Source organism: Mauremys mutica, chromosome 3 (genome assembly GCF_020497125.1).
Source record: "Mauremys mutica isolate MM-2020 ecotype Southern chromosome 3, ASM2049712v1, whole genome shotgun sequence".
Lineage (NCBI taxonomy): Eukaryota > Metazoa > Chordata > Testudines > Geoemydidae > Mauremys > Mauremys mutica.
In genome coordinates, this window is record NC_059074.1 from 88,545,081 (window position 1) to 88,571,361 (window position 26,281).

At 39.5% G+C, this 26,281-nt stretch overlaps 1 long non-coding RNA gene across 1 annotated transcript; it reads left to right on the forward strand.

The window, feature by feature from the left end:
* Positions 1-1,568: 1,568 nt before the first annotated feature.
* Positions 1,569-13,023, forward strand: LOC123365985. Its single transcript, XR_006577868.1, has 3 exons — positions 1,569-1,667; positions 6,855-7,085; positions 12,720-13,023. It is a non-coding gene; the product is annotated as an uncharacterized LOC123365985 (long non-coding RNA).
* The last annotated feature ends 13,258 nt before the right edge of the window (positions 13,024-26,281 follow it).

Sequence of the window (26,281 nt, forward strand, 5' to 3'; positions counted from 1 at the left end):
TGCAGTATCCATCATGCCATCTGCTGTATTTGCATCATGACAGAATGCAATTTTCTTTGTAAAATGCGTTGTGTTCATTCTCTAGGAAAGTATAAAAGAGATAAGCAGAAAAGCATTCATTCATAAATGTTTTACAAGAAAATCACAAGCTCATAATAGAATATATTCTCTCTCTCTCTCTCTCTCTCTCTCTCTCTCTCTCACACACACACACACACACACACACACACACACACACACAAACACACACACACACACACTCACACTTTATTAAATTATGTGAATGCCTCCTGTCACATTCATCTCCAGAAATTATGTGTCAAATGAGGTGTTTTAACACTGGAAATGGTGGGGAAATTGGAAATATAGTATAATTATTGGCATCAAATGTAGGGCAATACACCTGAGGCTTTGCTTCTTTAAATGTTGTTTTGTAATGTTAATATTTTCCAAAGACACTTAGGGGATTCAGACACCCAATTCCCAGTGAAAATTAGGCATTTAAATCTCAACCAAAATGCCTACGTTCATCAGTTCTTATATCTTCCTGAGGCACCTGCAGTTGTGACTGAAATGCAGCAGGGAAGTTCATTTCCAGAATAAATTCCTGTAGCATCCTTGGTTTTCCTAAGAGGTCTCTCAAAAAGTAGTAGCCTGGCTGAAGGCTGCATAGTCTGAGATCCAATGAGATCACAGCCCAAGGTGATTTTGTTGTAAAGAAAAATAAAGATTTAAATAATATTCTTTAAAAGAAAACCTCAAGTATGTTTGGCTTTTTGGTTTTTGTTTCCCCCTTAAAAAATTAGGTAGAATCTGACCCAACTCTAACTTCAAAAGGTAAGTGTGCAATCCTGCTGTTCTTAAGCAGTAGATAATTGGAATCTGAGGGTGAAATCCTGGCCCCATGGCAAAACTTCTCTTGACCTTAGTAGAGAAGTTTAGTGAACAGAAGGGGGTGGGGAAATGGAGGAGCCAGGTTCACTACTGTGTTACATCAGTTTCACACCACTGTGACTCCACTGAAGTCCATGGAGCTAGACTGACATAAAACTGGAGTTGAATCAGAGCCAATAATTTTAAATTGCTATGATAGTTCTAGAGCCTATGAGGTGCTAAATAGAGCTGGTCAACGAATTTCAAATTTTGGAATCCCCCCCCCCCACTACTTTTTTTTTTTGTCCATCTATAGTGCAGAGCATCCACAAATCCCATTGAATTTGATGGGAAATGAGGATGCTCAGCTATTTGCAGAAGTCACTCAGCACTTCCCTGAACTGGTCTCATAGTGTTCAATATTTTAATTTCAATACACGTTTGACATTCAGCAGCATTTGCTGAGTCTACTCTTGTTTTCAGACTCACAGGTAAGAAACAGATGGGACATGTGCTAAACAATAACTATCAGGATGCAGGGCCTGGAGCACAGCCAGTCTGTGGACAACCTAATGAACACAGCTGGCCTATAGTAGGCTGTCTGACAGGCTTCACCCCTGACTGGTTGGGAGAGTCAGCAGACCAGCTCTTAAGCCCAGAAGCAGCACCAGTTTGGTGGCTCCTCAAAGCATTTGCTCATGGCTGTGATAGCTTCTGTGCCTGCTTGTTCCCAGCTTTGCTCCTGCCTAGTTCCAGTCCTGCTCCTGCTTAGTTCCAGCCTTGCTGCACTCCAGGTAACTTGGCTCAGACCCTCCTTTCGGATTCCTTACTTCAGCTCTAACCCTTGGCTCTGGCATCTGGCCTCTGACTCTGGGTCTCTATTCCTGGTTACTAACTCCCTGCTCTAATCACTGGGCCTGGTCTCCAACACAAGCTTGGTAAGTGTCACAGGCTGCTTCCTACCAACAGATTCAAGAGATGCAGATAGTTTGGTTCGTTAGGAGGTTGTAAAAGCAAAACTTCCAAAAATATTTTCAAAGCTGTATTGAAATAGCTCAGGCAGGTGACCTTTGAAAAGATATGATATTTCAGAGGTGGGCCAGACCCCAAACCCTGATAATAACACTGTTGAACTCTGGGGAAGTTTTGATCTAGCTCTGCACTGGGGGAAAGTATGTTCTGGTTAAGGTATTGGATTGGACTTCAGCAATTGGGGTTCAATTCCTAGCTTTTTCCAATGACTTCTTACATAACCTTGTTTTTAATTGATCTGTGCCTTAGTTCCCCATCTGCAAAATGGGGATAATACCTCTTTCTCCCTTCCCCTCGCTTTCTCTAGTTAAATTCTGAAATCTTGACAGCAGAGGTTCTCTTTTACTGTGCAATTTACACTGCTGTAAGTGAGAAGGGAAGCAGGCCCAATGTGTTCAAATAACTACTTGGCTTAAATGCTAGCTGAATTTTCAATACCTAAAAGCGAGGCTACTGAGTGCATAAGTTAGAGACAGGTCCACATTTCTGATGTACCAGAGCCAAGAGCAGTTACAAAACACTATTTCAGAATTGTTAAATCCACTTATCCTATTTGACTGAAACCTATGTTTGATGTCACAGCAGCAGTGACTTTTTCTTCTCCTCTCGCCCCTGCCCACAAATTCTGGTTTAGTGCACATGGGGAAGTGTGTGTGGGGAGGGGGGGGTGGAGGAAGAATTATTCACTCTGCTATTCAGGAAGGGTTCTTGGAATTCAGATTAAGAAATCATGGGTAACTGATGCATTAAACAAAATGTTAAGTCACTTGGCAAAAATACATCTGCTGTGCCCTGTACAGTGCTATACAAGTGTTGTGTGTTCTTAATGCATCGGCATTTATCTGTAATCAGCAGAGGAAAAAGAGGTTAAAGGCAATTCTTCACCTCTTTCTATTAAAAATCATATTTACTTTACAAAACGAACAAATATTTCTTTCTTACTATGTTAATAGAGTTTGAGCAAAGAGTGGAACATCCTCCTGAGAACCCTTCTGCATGTAAAGTCAACCAGATAATCTCATTGAGTAATGTAAAACTTCAAAAGCCTTGTCCTCATCGGTGTGTTTATTTTTATGTCCCTGGAATATTACAAACATAAGGCACCTAATAGAAATAAAGAAATAAAATGGTGAATAAAAGTAAGCTACTTGCCTAACTTTGGTCCTCTTATACATAAGTTAATACTTAGTTTTCCAGATCTACCCTCTTGTTTAGGATTCTCAGTGGCGGATGCAACTGCTTTGCAAAGCATTTCATGTTTTGTTGACGAGGCAGTGGATTTTTGAAGACAGAAAGGCAACACAGCATTTCAGCTGGGATTTCTTTGACTGGAGGGTCAGGAAACTATGCTGGTCAGTAGTAGGAAATGTATTCATTTGTCAGTATAGTTGCTGAAACCACTTATTTGATTTATTTGTCTGAAACACTTTGTCACTGTGCACTGGTTTGGAAGTTTTCCACTGCCAGAGGGACATTTCCCGGCACTAAAACGTATTAAAACGGTATTGCAGCAATGCAGGACAGGGTTGATGTGTGCACTTGACAATTTAAGAGTGAATAAGGCTTGATATAAGCTGGATCACTTTTTTTTCTTGTATCCTTATTTCTTCCACAGTGCATTAATACATTATGTATGTGATGTATTGTGCAGTGCTATGCAATGAAGCCTGATATTTTAGCCTTCCACATTGCATCTAATGCAATTTCTTGTGGTCTAAAGTAAGCATGCTGGTAAATTTCAGGCTTCAGTTCACCTTTGTGCAGGTAACTCAGTTCATCTGATGAGAGAAGGCTGAAGAGGAGGGGCCAGACTGCAGTGTTTTACACTCTTTCACTTAGCAGGAAAAAAAAAGCTTACAATTCAGTTCAGCTGGGAATGGGCAGAAAATTAGATTTTCCTAGTCACATTACTCTACAAGCCAATTCATATTGCATAAGTGAAACCAGAGAGGCCATCAGTGGTGCTTATGCCCTGCTCTAAGGACTTCTATTTATGTAATGCACACCTCCAGGTAAATATGGGAACAGTGGGCCAAATCATGCCATCAGTAATGGAGAATTCAGCTTTGAAATTGATGTTTTACGTTTGTCTTAAAGAAAGAAACAGCGAATAACCAAATACATTTGGGGTTTAGAAAAATGCCGAGGGAAGATTTTAAAAAGTTGTGTAACTGTTCTAGCAGGAAATGTGAGCTGGATGCATTCCAGAAGTGGTATGAGAAATATTAACAGTGGAATGAAAAAAATAAGCACAGACAAAATTACTGCTAATTTAAATTGATGCAGTGCTACTGTAGTGAATTGCAGAGTTTGACTCATTCATTGCCCATCCCATGCCTAAACCACAGCTCACTATATGTATGTGTTAGTATATGGTTTAATTTGCTGGCAAATAATTCAATACCAAGCAAGAGTTATATGGAAAAGTGCATATTTATTGCTCATACATTTAGTGTCTGTAAGTAAAAGTGATTTCATGAGGTCATATAGACATTGTGACTTATTGTTCTTATTGTATATATTACCTATTATGGTAGCTATGTGACTGCCCTCCAATGCTTTGCTAAAGATTTACGGTCATTTCATGTGCCCAAAGTAAAATCTAGACAAAATTGAAATGATCAACTCAGAGCTCTCCTGTATGTTGGCTACAGTTTGATATGTGGGACCTAAGTTTAGACTTTTCACAACAGGCTGGTAAAGTTTATACATGTGAAATTGGAAGATGTGTCATGAATGAGGCAGGGGTTTACAGGAAGAGAAAGGACAGTTTTATGTTTAAAACAGCTGAATATTGCCCTGGAAAATTGGATTCTATTCCTGCCTCTGCCACAGAGTTCCTCCATGGGGCTGGGCAAGTTGCTTAAACCAAACTTTTCATAGATGGCCACTAATTGTGAGTTCCTTATTTTATGGATCCCCAACTTGAGACCCTGGGCCAGATTTTCAGAAGTGATGAACACTCTCAGCTGCAAATGAAGTCAATGGAAGTTGCTCTTTGAACATATAAAGTGTTATGTAATGCTCAGTACTGAAATATCAGGTCCTGGGCTTCTCAAATCAGGTACCCAAAATTAGTAGATATTTTAACCTTGATCGTTTGTTGCATCAGTTCCCCATCTCACAGGGCTATTGTGAAAATATACTCTTTCATGTTTTTGAGGCACTCAGATACCTTAGTGATGGGTGCCATAGAAAAGCCTATGAGGAGATTAATAATTCAGTACAGTGTTTGAGTAATGTGCAGTAAAAAGGCATGAGCCCACACAATGAACAATGAGAAAAATTAAATTATTGAATAGCTGCTCATTGAATGAGCCCACTGCGTTGAATTAAGCTGGGGTCCTGTGGAAAAAATAGTATATGATCATAGAAATGTATGGCTGAAAGGAATCTCAAGAAGTCATCTAGTCCAGCCCCCTGCACTGACTCTGGATCAAGTCTAGACCATCCCTGACAGGTGGTTGGCTAATTTGTTTTTTAAAACCCGCAATGACGGTGATTCCACAAACTCCTTTAGAAGCCTATTCCAGAGCTTAACTATCCTTTAGTTAGAAAGTTTTTCCGTATGTGTAAACTAAATCTCCCTTGCTGCACCACCTTCAGTGGACATGGAGATCAGTTAATCCCCAAACTCTTTAAAACAGCCCTTAATGTATTTGAAGACGATCAGGTCCACCCTTAGTCTTTTCAAGACTAAACACACCCATATTTTTAACTTTTCCTAATAGGTCATGATTTCTAAACCTTTTATCATTTTTGTTGCTCTCCTCTGGACTCTCACTCCAATTTGTCCACATCTTTCTTTAAGTGTATTACCCAGAATTGGACACAGTACTCCAGCTGAGGCCCCACCAGTGCCAACTAGATTGGGGTAATTACGTCCCATATGTTACACACGACACTCCTGTTAATACACCCCAGAATTATGTTAGCCTTTTTCACAGCTGCATCACACTGTTGACTCATGTTCAATTTATGCTCCACTATAGTCCCTAGATCTTGTTCTACTGCCTGGCTCCTTATTCTCCTTTTGTATTTGTACATTTGATTTTTCCTTCCTAAGTGTAGTATCAACTCTATTGATTTTCATCTTGTTAATTTCAGACCAATTCTCCAGTTTGCCAAGATTGTTTTAAATTCTACTCCTGTCCTCCAAAGTGCTTGCAAACCTTCATGGATTGGTATCATCTGCAAATGTTATAAGCATATGCACCATTCCATTATCCAAGTTATAATTTCCCTAGATGAACCATAAAAATAGAAAAAATGTTTTGGAGTTGACACAAATTTACAGAATAGTATGTGCCAAAAATACCCCAAAGCCAGGCTAGATTCACAAAGGGACTTAGGCACCTTTCATGGAGAAGGTGTTGTCCCTCCCATAACCTAAAGTCCCGTGTTTAAAACACTCCACTGGGATTTGAGAGAACCCGGTCTAAGTCCCTATTCTGCATGATTTGGAGCTAGATTTACTACATTTTAGGTAAATGCTTTAACCACTGAGCTACAGGATATTCTGCAGTGGGTCCTCTCTCAATCTTTTCCGTTGCAGTTGTTCCACTTTTTATAAGACTACTTAAATATTCATTGGGCCAGAAAGAGAAAGTGAGTGACTCTATAACCTAGCAATTAGGCCACTTACCTGGGATGGGGGGCATCCAGGTTCCAATCCCGTCTTCTTTAGTGAATGTTTATACAAAGTGGAACAGCTTCAACATGAGAGACTGGACTCCTCCAGTTTTGTAAACGCCACCTAAGTTCCATTGTGATGAAGCAGAAAAACCCCACACCAGCAGAAAAGGGAATAAAAAGAGCATGTGGGCCCAGCTAGCCCTGCCCCGCAATACCGGTTGCCAATGCCAGGCCTGGAGACGGAAGAGAAGGCGAGAACCTGGCTCAGTGCAGGTCTGACTGAAGAGGCAGGAGGTTTCTCTGTCTCTCTACAGGAGTGGAGCATAACTACAAGTCTGACAGTCAGGACGGCCACCAGGGGAGAAGCACTGTGACCCTCACCTAGACACCGTTGAGGAGACAGAGGAGCACCCAGCAATGAGTGAACTATTTGACTAAGAACATTGTGGGGTTAAGCCATCTCCATCCTTACATCTGCTCCTGCCCAGAAGGTCCTGAGACCTCAGAAGGATGCCTCAAAAGTCCAAAAGGGGCTGCTACACCAGGTGAGCCAGTAAAGACTATTTGGACTGTAAGGTCCATGCCCCAAACTGAAGGAACGTAGGAAGTAGCCCAGTGCAACATACATAGATTCTGTGCTTGGAGGACCCTGTCAATGTTGCTTCCCACAGGGCTCTGGACTGGGACTTGGTGTAGAGAGAGGGCCCTGGTCTTCTTACCACACCCCCTTAAGGGCTGAGGCCCATATGTGAGGGAAGACCTGAAGATTTCCACACTAAGGTCAGAAACCAGGCACCTTTGCTGCCTGGTCAGAAAAGCCAGGGACTAGAAGTCAGGTGCGCTAACTGCTAGGCTGTCTGTCCCTCCAAACACCCTATCACAACTCTTATGACTCTAGCCCCACCAAATTTCTTTTGACCAAAACTATTAGTGTTAAATTTACAATATTTTGGGGTCAATGTGAAATTGAATAATTATCCAGACAATTCTTGCCAGTTCACAACTTTGAACCTTAAGTTTATTTGTGTGTGTGTGTAATTTATATATATATATATATATTAACATGTTCAATTGTTAGTGAAAGCTCATAAAATCCATTAAAATGTTGAAAAGTTAATACAGTCATTATAGCTTTTGACCATAATAATTATGTAGGCAGTTATATAACCCACATCACTATAGATTCTCAGCACCTCACAATCACTAATTAATGTATTCTCACAGCAATCTTGTGAGGTAGAGAAGTCCTGCACTTGTAGACGAGTGGAATGAGCCACAGAGAAATTAAATTAAGTGCCTGAGACAGTACTGGGGATAGAAGACAGACCTCCTGAGTCCCAGTCCAGTAATTTCATCTCAAAACCACCCCTTCCTTCTTAGCAGAAAAATGATAAGGAATCTCCATCCATTTTTGGAATCAGTTTGTTCTCTTTATAAAGCCATGGGTTTCCAAGGAAGCTACATGGTATGTTATTCAAACTTGCAGAATAAATATTTGTTTGCCTGACAACTTTATAGTACTTGTTGCTAATAAATAAAATTGACTTTTTTGCCTTTTGAAACAGAATTCCCTTTTATGTTGTACTGCAAATTTGTTCACAGGGAAATACCTGAGTTCTGTTCCATCAGTAGCATGATGGTCATAGCAAAGTGCTGCTAATATTAATCTTATGAAAATTATTAATGCTGAAGCTGAGGCTAGTACTAAGTATTCATAAATAAATTCACAAACAAGTATGGTTTTGTTTTTTTGCATTGACTCCCAGCATATTTTCAAGTAACGAAAAGCCATATAAACAATCAGACAAAATGTAAGGCAATAAAAAAAAATTGTATTTCATTCCCATTTTCTGGGAATAAAGTTGCGTGATGTGTGGCATCTCTACTGCCCTTCATCTAGCCTTCAAAATGGAAAGCCATGAATCCTTATGAAGGGACATTAAAAGCTACTATTCCATTTACATAATAATATAAGAACAGCCATACTGGGTCAGACCAAAGGTCTGTCTAGCTCAGTATCCTGTCCTCCGACAGTGGCCAATGCCAGATGCTTCAGAGGGACTGACTAGAATAGGTAATCATCAAGTGATCCATCCAATTAATTTGAAATTAAACTTCTAAAATTATCCTACCAATCTGTGTAAATCATTCCTTCCCATGGCTTATTTACCCTACAATACAATTTTCATTCATGCCACTTACTCTAGGCTGCTGACTGTCATTTGATGTCACTTTCATTGACAAAGAAAAATCCCATGGCCTCCATTGTCAAGAACATTTCTCTTCTTTCATTCCGCAGGGACATCAGTAAGATGTCTCATTCCTCTCTGTGTGCTCTTTTGTCAGAGAGGTGATCACCTAAGCTTGGTCTGCTTTTACTACTTTCTTGCATTGACAGTCTCTGGTGGACACATTATCATCATGCATGAGGAATCATGCTCTTTTGATGTCTAAATGGTTAACCAAACAATAAAAACTTCCTTCCATGTCAAGTGTTGAAAAATATAATTGAACAAAGGTGAGACTCTGAAAATTGTTTTAACAAAAAGTATATTTACTTGGGAAGCATCTGACAAGTCGTGCATACGCTTTTTATATTGTCCGGCACATCCACTTCATATTAGAACTATCTTAGAAACTATGTATTTATTCATATTTGATTTTATACAGCTCACTCACTGAATGCTTTGGATGCTGAATGCTGGAAATGCTGTAAGGTCAAACACTTCACAGATGACTATCTTCATTCTTCACGACATCCCACTCTCCTTCATAATCCCAGACATTTCTATTCATATCAAGACACCTCTGGCCAGTGCCCAGCTCTAAACACATATTTCAAATCCTAACCCCAGTACCTCTCTAATTCTCCAGAACAGGTCGATCTCATAGCATTTCCTGAGGTAATCAAATCTAGTCTCTGATGGATCAAGGCAGAAGCTTGATCCAATGTCAAAGACCTCATACTGGGAACACTCTGCCACCAGTCTCCTCCTGTTTGTTTGTACCATGAATGGGATTTTAGCTCAAGCACCTCCAGTGACTTCAACTGTCAAGGAAACATGGGGGGAAGTGCAGGTGATAAGAAGCCCCTTTGACAGCTGCTGCTTCCTGAGACTCCAGTGGCAGCAGGGGATCCATCGTGACCTCCATGTTATGAACTTTAAAAACTAATCCTACATCACCAATCCTACATCACTGCAACAACACTTATTTAAATCAAAGTAACACCAATACTTTAATCCAATGTCCTTTTCAGCTTTTTTCATCATAACCATGTACATAATATAGTCCTACAACTGTCTTCATCATGTGCATCTCCCAGTTACAATTGTTAAACCTTGTGTTACTTTCCATTTGGATTTCCCTTTAAATTTAGCTTGTTCAGTTTCCTATCACTCTATTTATTGTTCATTCTTTTGCCATCTAGCCTAGCTTAGTCCCCCTCTTCCTTTCTGCTACCTGTAGGTTTCTTCCTTACTATCTTATTTCTTTGTGCCCAGTGTATCATTTTCCTCTTTCCTTACTTAATCTTTTTATTTCCCTTCTGTAATTTAGTGTAATCTTTCTCCCCTCCCAGTTCATGCATTTGTTCCCCTTCACTATCCATTCAACTCATCAGAACCTTTCCTAGTTAATAGTTCAACCCCAAACTCTCACTTCCATTTCCAATCCTAGTTTATTGATAATGAAAAATGCATTTCTTTGTCATTTGAGATCTCACCCATTTCAGTTTACTCTCAGGTATTTGGGTTGACCTAGAAAAGAAGAAAAAATAACTGCATTGAACTGGAATCAGAAGAGAAGCAACTGAGCAGAATTTATAAGTGAAAAGTAGCAAAGTGGAATGAAATTAGATAATGGGAAGGGAGAGAGACTGGAGAATGGCAGTGGATAAAATTGAGGCCATGCATGTATCAAGGGGCTTCACAGATATTTGCCAAGGTGGTTGAAGTGAAAAAGATTGGGGATTGAACTCTTATGAACTAGAAAGGGATATAGGTAAACTAAAAAGAGAAGATGAAGTTACAGGTAAGAACAGAAGGTGAAGAGTAAACAAGGAAGAGAGACAGAAAGAGCTAAATAAGATTCTGGACTCATGCAATGTTTTGGTTCACTTGCATAGGTATATACTGCAAGCAGTAGCTCTGCACTTAATAATGATTCTTTGGAATAATTCCAGTCAGAGAGAAAATATTTAACTGATTGATACACTCATCCTGTAAATAGAATTACACCACTGCTAACAATAAATATTTCTCTGAGATATAACCTGTTGATACAGTTAGTTGAAGAGAACTTGTAATACTCTCTGTAGGAGTGCCATCCCAATGTTTCAATCTAGAAAAGGAAAACCCTTCTACTATTTATATATATATATAGAGAGATCTATTTCATAGAACTGGAAGGGACCTTGGGTCATTGAGTCTAGTTCCCTGCCTTCACAGCAGGACCATGTACTCTCCCTGACAGATTTTTGCCCTGATCCCTAAACAGCCCCTTCAAGGATTGAACTTACAACCCTAGGTTTAGTGGGCTAAATCTCAAACCACTTCGTTATTCCTTCCCTTCCCTAGCAAAGCATTTTATTCTTTGACTAATTTATTTTCCCTTTTGATTACATTGTGAGATCTGGCTTTTCCTCAGACTACAGATATATTTGACAATCGTAACGTAATAGTGTAGTTATGTTTTTAAAATGGGCCTAGACTGCATTTATAGTAATGGTTTCAATTCTGACATTTGTTTGGTTAAATATTGCTAAATATCAGAGCCAAACCAAAAATCTTATTTTGATTCAGATAAGAATGCACAAATTTGGGAATTATTATTAATTATCATGATAGTATCTAGAGGCTTCAATGGAAATTGGGACCACATTGTGTTAGTTAGTCTATATACATATGGTGAGAGATGGTACCTGCTCTGAAGAGCTCATAATCTAGAGAGACAAGGCAGACAAAGGAAGTTTTATTTATTATCCTCATATTACAGATGGGCAACTGAAGCACAGAGAGACTAAGTAAGTTACCCAGCATCATACAGGAAGGCTGTAGTAGAGGCAAGTATTGAACTCTGATCTCCTGAGGCTAGTGCCATAATGACAGTGGTAACTTTTCAAAGGTATATTCAAAACTAAGACACCCTATATTTGGGCAGGTTAAATTAGGATTAAGAGAGAAAAGTCTGCCCTCTTTCTCACCTCTGCCAATGATAGTCGAAATTTTTGCAGTGTTCCCCCATTAAGACTAAACTTTTCTTGTAAGTTCTTAGGTAATATTAAATGCTGAAATTAAAAAGGCCTATTTTAAAGAGAATCTCTAATGATTGCCAGATTTACTCAGTTTCATATTAACACAATTTCAGAGATACCATCTGTACATCACTATTTTATAGAAAATAGATCCACACCTTAAATATATTGATGTCTCTCCAGCTGTCCATCTAGGAATGCTCTTATTGGTCAGTGTGGCCCAATCTGCCCTGTGTTATGGAGTCCTGACTGTCTGCTATGTCACAATATCCTCACTAATGAATTGTTCAAAGGGCAATTTGAGAGGAGAGGAAAAAGCATAAGGAGAGAAGTTAATCATGCCTGTAATTTTTATCATGGGTACAAGCTACTGTTTTAACTATATACAGTAATAATTATAAAGGTACCTATATTATGTATGCCACTGAGATATACTATATATTTGTTATATAAAATACAGCTGCATAGATAGAATTTACTGTAGAGTCAATGTTAAAAGCATTAGAATGAAAACATAAAAGCATAACGAAACCTGAAACTTGGCCCACATTTGCAAACGTTTTCAATGAGTCTGGACAGAGTTTTGTGTTAATTTAATCAACATTCATTTGAAACTGGGCCAGCTTATGCTTTCAGGTAGAGATGGGCTGGAGTTAAACTCCCAGATGAGAACTCTGATTCCAGATCCAACTTCACATTAGAGTCTGTCTTCCCCCCACCCGAATTTTTTTAAATATGTATTTTTCCTTCCCCCTCAAGAATTCAAAATTACATTTATATTTCAACATGCAAAACATTTCATCTAGCTCTATAGTTGGCTTAAAAACAGGATGGTGGGAGAGAATGAAACTCTGTGATTATTTTTCCTATTTTTTAAATAAATTATAAAGATGTTAGTCAGCTCTACTTTATTTCTTTGTAACAGGAACTTCCCAAACTCCAGATGTGAACACTTAGGGCCAAGTCATACAAGCTGACTTCAGTAGGAAGATATAAAGTTTGCCTTTGCATTCCCTCAGTCTTTGGATGGCCATATGTTTGGACAATCTTCTGGAGGCTGCTCTAAGTTACCCCGCCTGCCAAGAGCTGGAAGAGGACAATATGGCAGCAAGGGATCAGTGGGCCATAAGGGACCACTGGCCTTGCATGTTTTCTCCCAGCAATGTCCTTTATGCTGATAACAGGCACAGGATGTCATGTAAGAATCAGAATGCCAGCACTACACCAATGAAGACTCTCCTTTGCACTGTTGTGATTCTCCCAGGGCTGCTTAAACCATATTTGTGAACAGAATCTGCTGGTGACGCCTTGCTACATATCATGATAGGGACATTAAATTCTGGTACTGAAATATCCCAGATTTCACTATATTGATACTCTATTTTGTTTAGTCTCATCAGAGAGAGTGGCTCTTGAAGATGGTGGTGGTGGGTGGATGAACGATGCAAGTCCATGATTGTTTGGGTTTTGATTCGGTCAGTCTCAAAGAGTGCAGTACAGGAACTTGGTGGTGACATGGTTTCAATCTAAAATGAGGCCAAGTTTGTACATTTCAGATGAGCTGCACTTTATGTGGGAGTTTGTTTGGAGCCCCCAGTAATTTCCACGAAATATGGATCCATATAAATTGAAACCAGAATAGAAAGGATTTGTATAAAACTGCAGATCAAAGCAAAGTTTTCCTTTGTGGGCATATACATTCCTTTCTAGGTGAGGGTGTGTGTAGTGCTCTCGGGTTGGAGACTTCTGCCAGCCATACAACTAGGCAGTGCACGCACCTTGGTTCTCCTCATGATCCAAGCTGAGGGTAAAAAAGGGGGAATTGTTGCTGTCTCCCTCTCAGTTCTCATTGTGAGTTGGAGCTTCCCATCACTCTTGAACCTTCAATTAACCAGCACTGGAAAAATTCTTTCTGTACATAGTTGTAGCTTAGTGTTAGTTTTAGACTAGTCAATATTTAGTGAGTTAACTGGGGTTTATATGTTTGAAACCTGGGGATTTCTGCAATCTCCCACAGGCATGGCCTCAATCCCTGTTAGTGACAGGCAAAAGTTGGAGCATGTGAGGAACAAAGTTCCTATTTCTACTTCCTCCCAGAGAAGAACAAAAAAGCAGAGGGATTTTTGCCTCAAGGTACATGTTGTTAAGAAGGTGACTCATTCCTCTTCAGAGCCTGACCAAAAGAAACAATGGAGAGGTTGTCCGCAAGAGATGCCCCTCCAACTCCCCAGTTTCTAAGATGAAATTAAATGAGAAACATCATTCCTCTTCATCTCCAGCAACATCTTCTAAGTGCTCATAATTCTCCTAATTTTCATAGGCTGATAAATGTTTGATGTCCCCTCACAAAAAAGGCTCTGAAAAAGTCCTCCAGTGCGGAGTCAAGTTCAGGTTATAAGCACCGATACTCACCAGCACTGTCAAAGGTTGCACTGTCAATGCCAGCTCCAGCAGGTCCATCAAGACGAGTGACTTCACTCTTACTGGGGAGATCATCATGACCCATTTATCTGCATTATGATCAGCCACTGGCTCTGTCTGATCCATCATCGACTTCCGTTTCTCTGGTACAACGAGTGTCCCTGGTGCAGAGACGTCCCTTGACACCTACTTGGACTGCTGCTCCTTTAACAGAGGAGAGTTATATCTCCTCTTTTGATTGTGATCATAATAGACCCATATCTCCATCAAGGTCATTCAGACCAGCAATGTTCTAGAGATGCCCAAACTGTAGAGCAAGATCGGTATTATAAGGATGCTTCCATTCAGTGGCCTCTTCTATGTGCCATACTAAGACTGGACTATCTTCCCTGGATTAATTTGATTCTTTGGCCTGCTTCCAAATTGTTTAGGCCCGGTCATCATTTCAGTCCAGGAAGAATTTCCTTCTCCTCTTCCTATAGTGCCTAGAGATGTCCCTCCTCTAGGCCCACTGATTCTCTCTGTTCTGGAACCCACAGAAGAAGAGGAGACTGGAGAGGAACCCTCTAGATGCCCTCCTCCTAATATCTCTTACTCTTCCTTGGCTCACAATCAAGGTGAAAGAGCTATTGAATGGGGTCCTGAAAGATTCTGTCTTGGGTCCGGTTCTATTCAATATCTTCATAAATGATTTGGATAATGGCATAGAGAGTACACTTATAAAGTTTTTTGATGATGCCAAGCTGGCAGGAGTTGCAGATGGTTTGGAGGATAGGATTAGATTTCAAAATGATCATCACAAACTGGAAAAATAGCCTGAAATAAATAGGATGAAATTCAATAAGGACAAATACAGAGTATTACACTTAGGAAAGAATAATCAATTACACAAATACAATGACTCTAGGAAGGAATCTGGGAGCTATAGTGGATCACAAACTAAATATGAGTCAACAATGTAAGATTGTTGCAATAAAAATCAACATCATTAGCAGAAGTGTTGTAAGCAAGACACAAGAAGTAATTCTTCCCCTCTACTCAGCACTCATAAGACCTCAACTGGAGTACTGTGTCCAGTTCTGGGCACCATAAGAACATAAGAATGGCCATACTGGGTCAGACCAATGGTCCTTCGAGCCCAGTATCCTGTCTTCCAACAGTAGCCAATTCCAGGTTCTTCAGAGGGAATGAACAGAACAGGTAATCATCAAGGGATCCTTGACAGGAAAGATGGGGACAAATAGGTAAAAATCCAGAGGAGAGCAACAAAAATGATTAAAGGTCTAGAAAATATGACGCACAAAGAAAGATTGCAAAATAAAAGGGTTTTTTTAGTGCAAAGAAAAGAAGACTGAGGGGGTACTTGACAACAGTCTTCAAATATGTAAAAAGTTGTTAAAAAGATGAGGGTGATAAATGATTTTCTTTTTCCACTGAGGACAGGATAATAAGTAATGGGTTTCACTGCAGCAATAGGTTGAGTCTTAGGTTAAGCATTAAGAAAAAACTTCCTAACCATAATGGTAGTTAAGCACTGGAACAACTTACCTAGGGAGGTTGTAGATTCCCTGTCATTAAAGATTTTGAATAACAGGTTAGACAAACACCTGTTGGAGATTGTCTAGATAATACTTAGCTCTGCCTCAGTGCAGGGGATGTGACTGGATGACCCTTCAAAGTTCCTTCCAGTCCTATATTTCTATGAATATGCTAAAGGTCTTCTGCCTTCCAGGGATGAGGAATGCTATTGCAGATTATCTCAGCAGGGGTCAGCAAGCTTCGGCATGAGGCCCATCAGGGTAATCCGCTGGCGGGCCGCAAAATGTTTTGTTTATGTTGACCGTCCACAGGCACGGCTCCCTGCAGCTCCTGGGAACAGCGAACCGTGGCCACTGGGAGCTGAGGGGGGCCGTGCCTGCGGACAGTCAACATAAACAAAATGTCTTGTGGCCCGCCAGCAGATTACCCTGATGGGTCGTGTGCTGAAGGTTGCTGACCCGTCATAGACCATCATGAGTGGTCAATAAAGAGGGACATTCTGTAGCAGATCTTTCATCAGTAGGGATAATCAATAATAGAATTCTTCTGAACCAACCTAAACAACAAATGCAAGAGGCTCTGTTCCAGAGAAGGTTGCAGTCCAGGTTCTGTATGGATGCCTTTCTTCCTTCTTGGTCAACCTATTTTCTGTTTACATTCCCTTTTGTCCCTCTGGTTCCAAGGAAACTAAAGAGGGATAAGGTAACCATAACCCTCATAGCACCTGCCCGGGCAAGGCAGTACTTGTGCATGAACCTACAGCAACTTCTGATTCGACTGCCCATATCTCTATCCTCAAAACCAAGGCAAATCAGTGCACACAACCTACAATCTCTTCCCATCAAGCCATGGTTGATCTCTGGCTGAGCAGCAAAAAGAGAGCCTGCTCCCAAGAGGTCCAAACCATTCTAGTGAGCAGCAGAAAGGATTCCATCAGAACTACATATGGAGCCAATGGAAGATGTTCTCATCTGGACAGAATTTTATCAGTGATCACCATACTGTACAGAGATTATACACTTACCATACTACCTATTAAACCTGAAATCCTCTGGTCTTTCTATCAGTTCAGTGAGAGTCCATTTAGCAGCCATTTCTGCAGTACTCCCACCAGTAGTTTTAATTATTTATTATTAATAAAATTGTTGTTGTTATTATTATTATTTATTATTTTCACAGCCTTTTGTTTCTAGATGTTTGGAAAGGTCATACCCATATGTACCTCCCCCCAACACATTATCTAGTACCTTAATGGGATGTGAATTTGGTATTTTCTTGTTTACTAGGTTCCCTCTTTGCATCTTTGGCAACAACACCTCTACTACTAATTTCAATGAAAACAGCATTTCTAGTAGCAATTACCTCTGTGAGGAGGTTGTCATAGTTCCAAGAATTTATAGTAGACCCTTGTTTCACAGGATTCTACCCACCCACCTTAATTTTATGCCAAAATTGGTTTCCACATTCCATCTCAACCAGACTATTCATCTTCCTATATTCTTCCCAAAGACTCATTCTTCCAAGGCTGAAGAGAAACTTCCATCCATGGATGTTCAGTGGGCTCTGGTATTTTACCTGGACCACACAGATCCTCTTCCAGACTGTTGCCTGCACTGAGAGCATTAAAGGGCAATCTGTTATAGCCCAGCATGTTTCACATTGGGTTTTGGACTGCATCAAACTTTGTTATGATCTAGAAAAGGTCTCTCCTCCATTGAGGATAACAACCCAGTCCACTATGATTCATTCCACGTTGCAAGCCTTCTTGAACATCGTTCTGATAGTGGACATTTGTAAGATTGCAACGTGGTCTTTGGTACATATCTTCTCCAGACACTATACTATTGCTCAGGCTTCCCAGGATGATAACAGCTTTGGGAAATCTCTCTTCAAGAGGTCTAAAGTCCCTCCACCTGTATAGAAATAGCTGGTGAGTCACCTGTGGCGGAATGTATATGTGCCCAATCACCTGAAGCAGAAAAATAGTTACTTACACTGTTGTTCTTCAAGATGTGTTGTGCATGTGTACATTCCATGAGCCTCCCACCTTCCCTGCTGCTTTGGTTAGCTTATTGGGAGTATGAAGGAAGTGAGAGGGAGGTGGTGACCAGGCCCCTTTATATCCATGTGCTGCCTACTGATATGACTGGCAAAAGTGTCTGACTTGAGTAATTTGGGTGCACATACACCTACAGTGGAATGTTTTATGAGTATAACACATCTAAAAGAACAATAGTTGATGTATAGATAACTGCTTTTCTGGACACGGCTTTGCAAATTCCCATCACTATATCTACAATAATTCTCAAAGGATAGCAAACAGAATTCCTCTTATACCACCAAACAACAGAGAGGAAAAAAATAACATCCCATACACATTATCCCAAATATGAAAGATGTTCTGGGAGTTGTGAATGAATCTCCCTGTGCAACAATGCAGCAGGAGTGGGAAGAACTCCCTTGCTCCCCTTCTCAGCAAGCCATCTTGAGCACTGACTTAGTGAAGCCCCATAAACCTTAGCACAGTTGCTAGGAAACTACAGAGAAGATCATCTTAAATGTTGTGAATAGATTATTGAATAATCTCCCACCCATCCTTATACCAGTGGAGTATTGTATTTTGCTAAAATGATATACTGCTTCAGAGTTATTTTCAAGTGCAATGTTGAAATAACCACTGAATAAACATAAGAAAGAAGTGAAATCCGAGCACCGAAGAATATAATTTCACACTCAAAATATTTCTGTCCAAACACTGTAAATTCTATAAAACATTATCCACAGCACCCTAGGAGACAAGCAGACTTCCCATCATGCATTGTGCATCTACTTTAACTTTTATAAGAACTATTCAAAGATTTAATGGTATCACTGAAGTTATTTTGAATTCTTTATATCAGGAGCAGAATTGAATTTCTTTTATTTGGTGATCTCTGTCACCTTCTACCAAATATTAAATGATCAACAAGACTGTTTATTTTTTTAGGAAACAAAAGCAAAAACTTAAACCTTACAGTGGAAGTTAGGGGTACTCAAAAATTGCAGGACTGAGTCTTGGTTATGCATATGACAGATTAATATAATATATCAGTGCTTCAAGAGAAATGACTGAATAACTGGCTTCAAGTGAGCTAGACTTACTGGGCAAAATTATGCCAATAATTATACTTTTGCAAATCCGTTGACATCAAGTCAATGAAGAGTGAAAATATTTTGGGTTGTTCTTATGCCCACTGTGACATCAGGAGCTCAGCTAAAATCAGTGGCAGTGTCCAGCAATAGGCTCAAAATCTGCACACCGATATACTTGTCCAGCTTCCATTGAAGTCAATGGTAGCTGCATGCAGACTCTGAGAATTTGGACCTTAGTATTATGTAATTTTAATTCAGAGAAGGTATTTTGATCACAGCGGTGGTGTTCTCATTTTCAACATATAGTGGCCCCAGATTATGATTTCATATGACAGTTGGCACTTCAAATAGCACTATTTTCTGGGAGAACCTGAAGACTGAAAGGTTTCACATCACCTTTCAGAAAAGCTGACATTTATATGTTGTCTCTATAGCAGCTAATCATAGTTACTTCTTTGCTACCAGCTGACAAACCTGATTTGTAAATTGTGAGACAGCTCTTTTTCACAAGTTTAACAAAAATAAATACAAACATTTTAGTTTTGAATATTTGGAAGAAAGCTGCATTCTACTTTGTCAATAAATAGGGTTAAGACAGAGGGAGCACGGGTATTTTTATTACAGTAAACCTGAGAGACACAACTCCAATGAGGATTTTTAAAATTTTCTTTTCCTATATTCTGATTCTACTTAAACTACTCTTTGCAGCTTTGGTCTGTAGCATGTGTGTCACAGTCAGTTTTAATTACGTAAGCAGTTCCTCCACTTTAGGTTTCTTGATTTATCTAAATATTAATCTTCTTTTATATATAATATTGCATCACGCCTAATTACATTACCTTCCCACTCAATCCTTGTAAAGGCACTGTAGACCGCCTGTGGAATTCATTAATGTTTTAGAATCCATTTATGCAGCTTTGCAGCTGATTTTACTTGTAAAAAGTTTGGATTATAATATTTTTTCTCTTTATTAAAACCCATTTATAATATCATGTCAACTCACTACTATACTCATTCAAAGACCGTATAAACCAAAAATATGTGGCCACATAATATCTGCAATTAAAAATATATACAGTATCATCATAAAAAAGCAAATCAAAAATTGCCAACAATTACCACACCAACATTGGAGATAACAGGTTTTTTATGTACTTTGAATAAGAAATTTGGTATCTCATATGAATGTCTGGTAGCTGTTGTAAATGCTGCCTTTTTAATGGCAGCCAGTCATTCTTATGTGTGATATATGCTGTATCACTGAAAAGAATGCCAGTTATAAAAGCGAGAAGTGACTTATCCACCAAACAATATTATACCAATTTATACTTATGTGAAATTGCCTGAGCCACAGTGTAGAGATCCTGTACAGTTACTGAAGCATAACCTGGGTGTTTCTCTCAATTATGCAGTTCTTACACTTTGATCAGTTCTAGGTTTGTCATATGTATAAACACTGACAATTTCTCTAAATATACAATACACATATTCCACATATGATTGGGTGGTAGACATTATTAGCTAGGGTGTGAGGTGTTGCCTAATCAATACCTATAATGTGACTATGAAATTCTCTCTACTCTGATTTGACAATATAACCCCTACGCTCTGATTAGCTCTTTTAGAATTTTCAACCTGTTTTGTCAGCAACAGATGCTGCCTCAGCCTTTCCTACCCTATGGCTAAAGCAAAAAACAACTCATAATGTTGCATTAAAGTGAAGGAAAAATAATATTCCCCTCTCTGAAAAAGCCTGTCAGATTGCTGACAGAGATTGTTGTGTTTCCCCCACCTTCAATATTTAAAAGCATTAACTCATTTCCCTCATTCCAGTCCAGTTCTGATCCCACTGAAGTCGGTGGACATTTTGCCATGGGCTGCATTACAATCCAGATTAGTTTATTTCTCTTGTCCTTCTCCTTCCCCAGAGGGCTGTAAGGCAACTGTACCCACAATAGCTGTCAGATTTGTGTTCATATCATTTATGTTGAGAAAACCTTATCTCATCCATAATTCAGTTAAAAACTAAATATATCTCTGTTCTTCTGGGGAGAGCTTTACTGACTTGCGGGAAGGAAAGGGACAAGTTGTGGAAAATACATAACATTGACAGGAGAAGGAAGTCTTGGAGTGGAAATAAGATGATGAGGAAAGAAAGGATCAAACAAGTTTTAAAACTTTCCAATAAGTAATTTACCTTTCAGCAGGTTGATGATCCAATATGGTTTGTGTAGTTCCCTCCGGTCCCACCTCTCATTCATATACAGTTTGAATACACAGATAAAATATTCAGCATAAAAATTAGCGAGGCAGATCCTTGGCTGGTATAAACCAACATAGCTTCATTTATTTAAATGGAGCTGTGTCAATTTACACCAGCAGAGGAGCTGGCCCAGGAATTTTAGGGTACTTTTTAAAATTCAATATTAATAAAATCTTGGCACATAAACACTTCAGCCTTAGGCCTCAGGCATTTACTATAAAAACTGTTTCATGGTTGATATACCGGTCTTGTGACTTGCGAACAGGGCAAAAATCTTTGGATGAGATTTTTTGGGGGAGAAAAACAATTCAGATTTGGATAGACCAAAACATTTTGTAAATTTGTGTCCATTCATGTGACTTGTTTCAGTCAGAATGAAAAAAAAAACTTTTGGAAATGTCTAAACAAACCATTAAACATTAACAAAACAATATATTCCATTGTTTGCAGTGTTTTTATAGTCATTTTGTTCTCAGGCTATTAGAGGTGAGGTAATATTATTTACTGAATAAATTTAAGTTCCAAAACTCATCTTTTGAAGGTATTGTACAGGTTTCCTTTGAGGAAGAAGAGTAAGAGATTTTTTCCAGAAACTTCACAACATTAACAACTTCTCTCAGAACACTATCCTTGCCACCATTGATGTCACCCCCCCTACAGCAACATCCCTCATAATGACAGAATAGGAGCCTTTCTGAAATGTATACAAGACAATGGACAACACTGAGATATCCACCCAAACACATCATGAAACTCAGCCACTTATTTCTTACCTACAGCAACTTCATGTCATAGTCAATAACAACTTCACATTTAATAACAAACATTTTGTTCAAACCATGGGAACAGCTATGGCTACTAGGATGGCTCTCCAATATGCCAACCCCTTTGTAGGTCACCTCAAGAAAGAGTTTCTGGAAAAATGCACCATAGAACCAATATATCCTAAGATACATCAATTGAAATTTCATTCCCTGGAAAGATGACCTGAACTCCATCATAGATTTCCACCACAACTTCAACAACCACCACCCACCCATCAAAGAATACTCCCACACCAGCCTCAACTTCCTGGACACCACAATCAGCTTCAACCCTGGTACCCTACAGACAACTATATACAAGAAATCTACAGAGCACCACAATTACCTTCACAGACCCAGTAACCACCCCAAACATATCAAGAAATCTGTTATCTACAGTCAGGCACTCAGATACAACAGAATATACTCCAAGGAGAACGTCCAGGTTACACACCTTAACACACTTAAAGCCAACTTTATCAAGCAAGGACACTCCACCAGAGAAGTAGATTGCATCATGGAATGAATCATACAAATACCCTGAAATAGCCTGCTTCAATATAGCAGGAATAAAGCTCTGACCACACACACCTACTTGTCACCTACCAGCAGAGATTGGAACCCATACAGGGTATCATTAAACAATTATAATCCATACTTGATGGAGACCCCATACTGAAAGAAATCTTTCCTGAACCCCGTCTTCTGGCATTCAAACAACCCCCCCCTAACCTCATCAATCTTATCAGAAGCAAGCTCCCCACAGACCAGGACACACCAGCTCAAAGCACTACCAGACCCTCCTAGAACAACAGATCCAAAATCTGAAAACTATATCTCCACTGCTACAATGATATCCCCACATCATACTTTTCAAGATCCATGGCTCCTACGCATGCCTATCACAATATGTGGTGTACCTCACCTAGTGCACTAACTGTCCCAGTAACAACTATGTGAGTGAAAAGACACACTTACTACCCTCTTGAATGAACTTATACAGAAAAGTGGTAAAACACAGAAACACCATATCACCCAGGAGCACACATTTTTTCACAAAACAATTCCTCCATATCTGACCTCTCTGTTCCTAGCCTCAAAACATACCTGCACAACATCTGCAAAACATGAGCCTGGGAACTTAAGTTCAGAATTAAGTTCAGAATTCTGCTAGACATCAAAAATCATGGGTTCAGTAGTGACACTGGTTTTATGGCTCATTACAAAATCTGTAACCCATGAACCCTCATTTGTTCTGCAACTGTAGTGGTGCTAACTCATTGCAAGAGAGTATTTAAGGTGAAGTGAGCAGTTAACTCCTTATCCATTCCATCATGTTTTTAGCTGTGATGCTCTGAGTACCTTTCCCATGTCTGAAGTAGATCCTGGAGTAAGCTAGTTAGCTATATCACTTTTCACTGCCAGCGGCTGGTCCAATAAAATATATTACCTCACCACCTTGTCTCTCTGTTATCAGTACAGAACATTTCAACTTTTCAGAATAGATTCAGAAGGGGATTTAAGCATCATTTACAAAACCAGAGGGAGTTTTTCCTGCCCCCCTTATACTTAATACCCCAGTAGTTAGAGCACTCCCATAGGATTTGAGAGACCCAGGTTTGGAGTAGGAACTTGAACCCTTGTTTTCTCCTCTCAGCTGAGAACCCTAACCTGGCATGGGTCTCTCTGAATATCTCCTGTTGAAGCTGTTCCACTTTTTATAACTACTGAAATATTCATTGGAGCAGGAACTGAAATCCAGGGTCCTGCCTCCCAAGTGAGGGCCCTCACTACCAAGCTATAGTATTTCTCATTCTCCCTTTCGCCCACTGACTATTCAAGTATGTTATGTAAAGTGGAACAGCTTCAACAGGAGACATTCAGAGAGTCCCATCCCAGAATACATTATAACCTGGTGAGTAAGGCATTAACTTGGGACGGGAGGCACCCATATCCCAATTCCAATGACACAGTGGAACAGCTTCAACAGGAGAGACTGAGGGAGCCCCACAACAGAATATCCCATAGCTTAGCACGCTTAAGTGGGAGTGGGGAGACACATGTTCTGGTCTGCTCCACATCAGGCACAGTAGAGGTCTCCCACTTGCTAGGCAAATGCCCTAAGCATTGGGCTCACTTTAATAATTCTGAAGCTATGAATCTAGCCCTTCATTTCCTTTGCTTGTATTAAAATAATCCAAAATAAAACATGCTGTCCAACCCAAAATGATTTTTCCAATATTTGGATTTGCCAAAAATTCCATATTTGGGTCAAGTTGAATAAAAAATTCTTAAACATTTTTCAGAACTGCCAGTAAACTGAATAATCAGTTATTTGCCCAGTCCTGCTCAGAAGATGTGTATGGGGAAGTGCAATGAAGCTGTGAACTCTGTGATATTGAGCAAGTCACAGTCTGTATCTAAGTTTGCCATTGTAGCCTTGTTGATGGATTGGTGTATTGATTTTGATAATCTTTTAGACCACAGTGGTCAACAAAGGTTTGGCCTTCTGCGGTCTACAGCTGCAGAAATATTATCAATGTCATTAAAATGAGAGACCCTAGAAGCGCATGAGAAACAACTGCAATTTATCACAAGTCCCTTTATTAAATTCACTAGGCAGGTAAACAATCCCACAAACACTAAAATACAATAGAAGCTAGACACAAAGAGCGTAAAGTGTTTAGCCTTATGCCTGGCATCACTTACATCTTACATTTCATATCTTCTGCTGGGAGACCCTGAAGTGTCACTCATTTTCCTCCTCCTCTGCCTCATCACCACCCGTGGTTGTCATCCTGGCATCTCTCCCCAAGCACACAGGCTGGCCAACACCTTTTATTGTTTACGCCTACTAAGACTCATACATATATATAACCCTTTTTCCTTATTTGCATTGCCACACCCCATGCATTTTAGGGTGTCCCATTTCTCATAGGCTACCCCTTTGTTTTCCTTTGTCTCATTAACATCTATGTTAATGAGTTACCATAGCAAATTGAGGTTATTACAGAATCCCCAAAAATGTTGCTATTAGGCATTTTGTGGTATGAACTAGTACATTGTGGCATATTTTCCAGTCTACTGCTGCATAGTTTCCATCAGAACTTAACACATCTTTTACTGTAATCTCACACTTTACTGGTACATGGTTATCTCTCGGTCAACTAGTCCCGCTAACCTTTTTCTGAACTGAGGCCTTCTGTAGCCAAGCTACATATCTTACAGACCTAAGGTCTGTAGGCCTTGCTTTACAGTCTTCTCTTAGTAATATATCTAATACACATTCATCAGTGATACATACTTATTCCTATACCTCTGCGGTGTAATCCTATTTATACTTTACCACTTAAACCTACAACTCAAATCTAATCTATTACCCATACATTACATAATTATATAAATACATTATTAGCTGCAACATGTCACAGAACAAGAGGATATTCATTCTTTCCTATCAGAAAAGGGAATTATGAGGATAAATTAATTAAGTCAAGTGATCAGATACTATATTGATGAGTATCATTGAAAAGTCTGTAAGTAAACCTTCATTTCTGCTGTTTATGGAAACCAGCATATAGTTGTCAGATCTAGTCAATATTTTCCAAAATTTTAAATCTAAATGAAAACCACAAAAGTGTTTTTGATGCAATATGCATTTTTCCTCCATGTTTTTAACCAGATATTAGAGGTATTTCCTTGGAAACAGAAAGGGGGTGTGAAGCTCTCATTAAAACACAGTAAAACTTTTAAATGAGTACTGTTTTAAAGGACTATGACCTGGAGTGCTGTATGGCTCAGGAAACCAGCAAAATACTTGTTTTAAAAATGACTTTAATAATAGAATTTTGTCAGAATGGTAGCCTTGCGGAATGAAGTATTGCCTTTCTTCAGAGCAGAGGTACCATATAGACAGCTGTAGTGCAAGTTTCCTTACATTACCCCATTAAAGAGCCTGAACCCTGCTCTGGAGAACCCACCTAGAGAAACGAAAAGGTAACATGATCTTCATGCCCATTTGGTCTTTGACCTCTTTGCTAAGACTGCCAACAAAGATGCCAGGTCAGATAGGACAGTGATATGTATATGGACTCCTGACCCTCAGAAACTGTCCTGAGATCACTGGTTTACTATGTGAATTTTGGTTCACCTTCCAAAACTGTAACAGTAGGTGGAGCTCTAGATTTCAGAGCAGCAATGTAACAGATGGAAGCTTGGATTTTCAAAGGAGCCTAAGAGAGACTCTCTTTGAATGTCAATGGATGATTTGGGTACCAAACTCCCTTAGGCTTCTTTGAAGAATCCTAGACAGAAAAACTGACTTTTTTT